The sequence below is a fragment of the Fragaria vesca genome, linkage group LG5, assembly GCF_000184155.1.
Source record: "Fragaria vesca subsp. vesca linkage group LG5, FraVesHawaii_1.0, whole genome shotgun sequence".
Taxonomy (NCBI): Eukaryota; Viridiplantae; Streptophyta; class Magnoliopsida; order Rosales; family Rosaceae; genus Fragaria; species Fragaria vesca.
Genome location: NC_020495.1, coordinates 27,110,934 through 27,118,620, shown reverse-complemented (window position 1 = coordinate 27,118,620; position 7,687 = coordinate 27,110,934). Strand labels below are relative to the sequence as shown.

At 40.3% G+C, this 7,687-nt stretch overlaps 1 non-coding gene across 1 annotated transcript; it reads left to right on the top strand.

The window, feature by feature from the left end:
- The first annotated feature begins 199 nt into the window (after window positions 1–199).
- On the top strand, window positions 200–2,141 carry LOC101305077. Its single transcript, XR_184768.1, has 6 exons — window positions 200–485; window positions 560–773; window positions 1,195–1,330; window positions 1,456–1,511; window positions 1,582–1,881; window positions 1,978–2,141. It is a non-coding gene; the product is annotated as an uncharacterized LOC101305077 (transcript).
- The last annotated feature ends 5,546 nt before the right edge of the window (window positions 2,142–7,687 follow it).

The following is a 7,687-nucleotide window of genomic DNA, read 5'->3' as shown; positions in this document are numbered from 1 at the left end:
TGGCTTGTAAACGATCTTAACAAGTGAAATTACCAAAAGGACATGGTTTACAAACGCAAAGGTTGTATTGTTCTCTGAGATATTTGGAGATGAAACGTGGGTTCGGAGATGAAACAACGCCGTAGCTGGATGCCGGAATATGAAGAGTGGTTGGCGGACTCGGTCCACAGCGACACCGTCGCTTGATCTCCGGCCATCTATGGACTCAGCCACCATTGGAGCGAGCAACCCTTCACCGCGATCAGAGCCGCCGTGGCTCCACCCTAGCTCCGCCGCTCTCAGTATTTGATAGGTAACCTCGTCTTCCTTTTCTTAGTCGAAGCCTCTGTACTGAACTGGATTATCAGCTGTTTTGGTATCTATGAGGTGTGGAGTACTGTGTCTTCGTCGATTTTGGGGCAGATGCATGAGATTTGGGGATCTACAACAACAAGTTTTGGAGAGGAAGAGAGCTGCTGATTTGGTCATGCAGGGAATTAATCAAGGTAAGGCTTAGAGCATGTTCGATTTTGATTTCAGTTTCGGTTAGAGATTGGCTAATAATACTTTGGTGACTTAGGTGTTGAAATGGTTGTTGTGGGGAATGGTGGTAAAGAGGAATTGAAGTTCGGGTTGTAACAGAATTGATTTCCCTTGCAAAATGCATCTCATACATGTCCAGGACTTCAGACCAAAATGACATGTCCTGGACTTGTGAAGACCAGGTTAGATGATTCATATGTACATGTTGGTGTTCAAGATGGCTTTGTCTGGGATTGGGTTGATCATGTCAGGTATCTCTAGTGTTCTTAAGTTACCTTTCATTATTTCTAAACAATTTTAGTCAATGAAAAATCACTTTAATCTGTCTCTGGTTCTATGTCACTGTGAATAAAGCACACTCATAGAGCATATTCCAAATAATTTGATTTGGGCTAAATCTTGGTCCCTGGGCATTTGACTAGGATGAGTGACGCATTTGACAAGTGATGCTTTCTACACTTCATGTGCTCAACAGGGTTGACAATACTGTTAACCTATCTCAGTTGATATGAATAGATTATTGAAGCCTTATGATTTTAATTAATTCGTAATTTGTGATTTGCTGGCTTTTCTTTATAACTTTTATAGTTTATACGTACATAAAAATAAACTTTCCTATTTGTTCAGAAGCAGAATTTTTAAGGGGGTAATATATTTTGTCTTGGTTTACAGGGCTTACTGAAAGATAGTGCTGATGGCACTAAACTCTAGGCATATGGTGGTGACTTTGGTGATGTTCCTAATGATTTAAACTTCTGTCTGAATGGTCTTGTGTGGCCTGATCAAACTCCTCATCCTGCAATGCATGGTAAGTTGATGATCTGTCTTATTTTTACAATCACCACATTCCTTGGAGTTCCTTAAGAAAGTACAGAAAATACTAGGATGTTTTGTCGACTGCCAATCTAATCTGGGCTTTGATTATTACTTCAGAAGTGAAGTATGTGTACCAGCAAATCAAGGTTTCATTTAGTGAAGGAACACTAAAGGTACTTCTCACATACTTAGCTTTCTGCATATATTTGTTACATCTGGCAGGAGCTGAACTTCCCTCTGCAGGTTACAAACACTCACTTTTATGAAACAACAAGAGCATTGGAATTCTACTAGGCCGCTCATGGAGATAGATATGAACTTGGATCTGGAAATTTATCCCTTCCCTTGATTGAACCCTAGAAGACTTATCATATTGAGTCGCAGTCAGCTCCGTGGCATACTCTATGGGCTTCATCATCAGCAAAGGAGTTTTTCTTAACCATAACTGCTAAGCTTTTGCATTCTGCATGCTAGGTTGAAGCTGGTCATGTCATCTCATCTACACAAGTCCAGTTGCCTATTAAAAGAGAATTTGTTCCTCATGTAATTACTCTTGCTTAGTATCTACCTCACCACAAAGAATGTAGTTTGCATTATTCGTTATATTAATAACCTTTAATAATTGGCCTTGGTTTTCAGGTCATCAAGACTAAAGATGCTACATTCCTTAGGGAAACTGTTGGAGATACACTTAAAGTCTGCCAACAGAATGCCTGGGAGATAATACTGAATGTTAAAATGGGTACAGTTGAAGGCTGGAAGGTATTCTCTCCACCACTGTTCCTTTTGTTTATTTTTATTGTGATTATTGATATTTGTTAGCATGCTGATTTGTGTTTAGAATCTCCTAGAAAATTTTCATTTTCTCCTTATAATCAAAACTAACTTCGACGACGTTTATGATTTTTACAAAGAGCCAATTTATGATGAGTGCGTCGATAACTACAAATTGAGCTTTGCCTCCAACATCAGTAAGTCTCACACACAGGAGGTCTACTTTGAATCTCTTGTTGATAAAAATATAAACCAGCAAGTGGTTTCTTATGACAGCCAATTGGTAGCTACCTTTGAAGACATCATGCACTACGACATGGTAGTTGGTGACAAGGCGGATCTCTACTCTATACCATCTGCAAAAGTTCAATTAAAGATTATGCTTTGTCGAATGGCGGAGACGCATGGGGGGCTAAGCGACATGCCCTACGAGCAGCGTTTCCAAAATTTTCAAGTGAGTGACACAAAGCATCTCTGCTCAACACTCGGAAGTTCTCGCAAGAGAGAGTCTCATGCTGCGAATGTCAACATGTTAAGGCTTGGAGTGAAGCATTGGTGGCCTCCCCCTTGGCCTTTCGAAGGGTAACTAATCATGTTGAGTTTCCTTCTTTCTTTTTGCTTTTCAGTTCCGTTTTATTTCTTGCATTGAAATATAAAAAATCCAAAAAGAGATTATGTGATTTGCTGAAATGTAAGACAATGTTCTTACCTGGCAAGAGGTTTGAATTTCATATCATACACTTAGAGGCCTACACCTGAGGCCTTGGATACAAGAGACAGTTAATGTGTCTTAATGTTGCAGCCATAGTACCAATGAGGTTCAAGCCACAGAAGAAAAGAAGACAGTTTGCAATTCTGCAAATTACAACTGCAGCTATTGTACACCAACTTCACGGATTAAACTGGGAAGATCTAGGAGGAACCAGAAGACAAGCCTTATATTCACGGAAAGCCCTGTGAGTCTACTTTCCAAAAAAATTTACGGTTTGCAATTCCGACGTTCCAAGAGAGAGTTATGGCAGTTTGAGTACCGGAAGGTCAGAATGCACGAAAATCAGCATCATGTGTTTGTTCATGACCTTTGGAGCTTCTAGCAAGGTACCTTTGGCTCGGCGAATGCATACTGGTTTGTTCTCTATACATGCTCGCGTACTTGGGGGGCTTGAGACTCAAGTTTTGCTACCCTTCATTCGCTCAATTTCGGACACCAAAACGGGGGGGCACATAGGGACAGAATCAGAAGTACTACTGAGGACACACTTGGGGGGCTAGCTGTTGGCCTGTTGCTCTACGATTACACGAAAGCATTACTCCTTGGCAGAATGTCTCGCGCAAGCTTTTAGGTTCCATAAGAGGAGGAGTACGTGCATACGTGGAGGTGGTTAACTGTGTTGGTAACTTGTTTGTATCCATATACAAGGGAGCATGGTCATCATAAATTCATCATCATGCCTAATTTGCTTCAAAGTGGCAATAACAAGCTACCAAGTCAAAAGAGGTCTTTGCATCAGTGGCGTGAGTATTGGATGCCAACAAAGTAAAGACAGAGGTTAACCCCGAAGGCTACCTTGTTCGCTCAAACAGACCATTATCAAGGTATGCGAAGCTTTATTTTCACATGCTGGCGGATTATATCTTTGGTGCTTTATGATATCTTAGCACTTTAAAACCAGTAACTGTGGTTTACATTCTAATGCCAATTAAGCGGCATCAAAGGTTTAGTTGCGAGACTTTAAGCGCACATGTCCAGCGATTCGAGCCTCTGATCTCTCCAGTCAGTGGATTGATATATATCTAGCCAACACAGTGGCTATGAATTGTGCATGAATTGATATCTCCATCAATGAATTATTATATTTGGAGAAAAGATGATTGAGGAAAAGAAGATGCCAGAAGAAGATCTTGTTGGGAGTAATTAAAAGTCCAAAGTGCCTTCATGCAGTTCCCGTGTAAGAAGAATAGTTTCGAAACCAGTATTGGGGTCATGGACTCTGTAGCCACCATTCGCTGAAGGTTCTACTGTACTGGGGGGCTTCAAACCTCATATTGGCAGCATAGATTATTCAAGAGAAGCTTCTGCATGAAGTTGGTATCTCGAAATATGCCTTGGCAGTAAAGAAGAATTGTGCATCGAAACTGAAATCAGTATGGTACATGATTAAGCGATTCCTTCCTAAATATCTGAATCGTTGAGGAGTGTGTGTTTTGCTGTATGTCATACCATGATATACAGGTTGTTCAGTGATGATGCGTAATTATATATATGGACGAGGCACCAGCACCATATTTCTTGGCATACCGCATGTGTCATAAATCCGTGGAGACTAGCAAACATTGAATAAACGCATGCATGGCTACATTTTGAGAGGGAAAGACTATTGGAGTACCGGACCAACCTACTAGCCAAGTTACGATCATTGAGGCGTTAGCTTCTCCAATTTTGCAAAAGCTGCATGCATAGCAAATGTCCATCTAGCAGCAACAAAGTTTGTGTTGCTTTATAATAAAGGGACAGGGGGGCTTCAAATCCCTGGTTCGCAGCAAAGATTTTCAAGAGAAGTTACGGTGCAATTAATGTTACGTCCAGAGCAAGATGGTGGATGGAAGTCTGCAGCTTTCTTAAGGGGTTCTTGTTTGGAGTAAAAAGATCAATTTGTGACAAGTCCATAGCATTCGCTGCTATACTACGTACAGAAGCAAATAAACCCATCAGAGGTTTAATTATGTTGGCTAAGTGTTAACAGTCATCAGAAAAACCAATTCGTGGTTTTTCAAGCTTTACAGTGGCATTGAGATGGATGTTCTACTAGCATACTCTTTGCAATGTAGGCAGTTTTACATCATATTCTAGTAGTCCATTGAGAACGGCAACCACCATCATGGTTCTTACTGGGGGGCTGTGAATCACATCCAATCTGGCTCATGCCTAATTGCCTGTTACAATTTACAAACAACTTTTTGAGTTGTGATTAGAGTGCATTTGGAGTTTGGAGCTGTGCTACAAGGATGTACAATATTGACATTCGCCAGAAGAAATGCGGAGGACACTAATATCTTTTAGAGGAATGAATACAGAGTTAACGACAGTACAATGCAAGCATACAAGGATGTCGGTTCAACTCTACACATTCAGCTCAATTGCAACAGGTGCTACGAAAGAAAGCCTGCATCTGAGGCTCAAAGATCGAGTTTAATTGGCTTATGCTCGTCCCAAACACTTAACCAATTTGTGGTTTCCATTCGCCACACCCAATTAAACTGGGGGGCTACACTATACACATTATGCCAATTCTTGTGGCAAATTTTCGAAACTTTTTGAGTTTTGATTTGTCTTTTCATTCTTAGAAACCGATTTCTGCGTTTTTAATTTTTATCTCATGTTTTCTGGGACATTCGGCTTGCCTATTAAGCTTACCAGCAGCAGCAGTTGTCAGGAGACATTAGTTCTTGAGGACAATTTGCCGAGCAGCTCCACACTTTCTGGAAGTCAAAATCAAGCATCCATGGCTTTGAATACGTACTACTAATGACAAGGTTCAGTTTCAGCTGCTATATTGCTCATAAATCACAAAAAAAACGTATGGAAATCATCATGCAAGTCAGCCCCTTCAATGAGGAAATCTGGAAATTTTCAGATTTGGCTTCCTCTGAGGCATTTTCGTTGCTCATTCGCGCCTCCTTTCGAGGGTTTAATGTTTGTTCGCCCTATACAATTTTTGATCCATGATATGGAACTACAACTCTGAAAAAGAATCATGCCATTCACTGCTTTGAAGCATGAGTTATAAGTTCCAGAAGTTGACACCTTGAAACAGCCTTTTTCCAGAAACTTAACTACATTGGGTTTTTGTGGCTTTGTTTCTTTGTCTTAATTTGTACCTATCATTGAGGTACTGATTTTCACATCAACATGTGATTTCATAGAACATTTTGGGATCAAGAGTCATCCATATCAGCTATAGGACGATCAAGATACAAGTTCAAGAAGTCAGCCAGAAAATAAGCACAAGCTGGAAATTTCAGAATCAGCTTTCCTGGAGCTGTTTTGTGAGATCATCCGCGCCATCTTTCAGGGTTTCTTTGGCCATTCGCTTCATCAATCCTTCAATTACATATGTTATGCTACATTCCCGGGCCAAGAACTGATCAGACTAATCATCCGGGCATGGCGTAAATCGTGCCTAAAGTTGGCATCCTGAGCAGCAAAACTCATCAGCTTTTTCACATCACATTTTGTGAAGTTGGTTTCTTGGCTTCTTGGCTTCTTGGAAGTTTCTCACGAAAGAGTTGGTTCAGTTCAGCAGCTATGACGTCATACATTAATGTTCTATCATAAAACAACTAGTAGGTGGTTCACAAAAGCTTATTCGGATTCATATGAAGTTGGCTTCATGAAATGTGCCTACTTTGAGGCTAAATTCTTTTCATTTATTGTTATAACCAATGCCTGTGGTCTTTTGCTATGTTTAATCAAGCATGGGGGGCTTCTTCGACACAAGACTTTAAGGCATGTTCTGGTCAGGATGTGTTTCATCATCTTCAAAGGCAGGGTATTTATGTAGAGTGCATTGGTTATCATATTGGTTAATTAATTGTACTTCTATATGGATTGCTTAGCTACTGCTTATTGTCTTTCAAGCTTCAAGACCTATCTCTAAGGTCTGTTTCTACATTCGCTCGAGCCAAATGTTTTTCTTAGTTTGGAGTTATTGGTCAAGCCAGTAAGTGGCTTTCGCAGCATGGGGGTATAGGTCTTTTTAGTCAAGACACATGGCTTTTCCTTCAAGACATGGGGGGCTATGTTTGAGGGTAAATTTACACCCCCTGGATTTGTAACGTGTTGAACCAGTTATGCGGTTCGTCGTGGATATGATTGAGTATCTTTGGAGATATTCGCTATCGATCAAGCCTATCTTGGAGGTCAAAAGATCTTGGTGTAAATCCGAGTTATTATCGAAATATCATAGATCCGGTAATTAATGGAGGATTGTTTGGTTATCATGATTGAGCTATTCATGGAAGATCTTACATAAAAGGAGAAATCTCGACGTAAAAAGCAAGTTGAGTTACCTTGGCAATTAAGGTGTGAAGTAATATACTTGGTACCATCTATAAGGAAGGTTGGTCAACCTTGGTCCTAAACGTGCATGACATGGTACCCAAGGTGTTTGATTATATTAGGATTACCATCCTTAATTAAATTGCATAAGGAGATTACACTCCTTAACGGCATTTGAATGCATGAGGTAGTGCATGATGTCCAGAAGCATGCAAGGATGGAGTACAATTACATTGCCTTAAGGATTCATTCCTTATATGGATTATATACTTATTACATGAAGTGATACACGTCCATATATAGTGATTTACAAGAGGTAATTATAGCAAATCCCAAGCAAATCCCGCTTCACTCAACAGCCTCGTCCTGAGCAAAAAATCCACCCCCACTTCATAAAGCCTCATCGCGAGCACCAGTCCATCCCATTGTTAGAGATTCACCTCTCTAGCAAATATCCCTTTATTTTTATTGTATTTTGTTACTGAAGTAAATCCTCAAGAGCCATCCTAGGTCAAT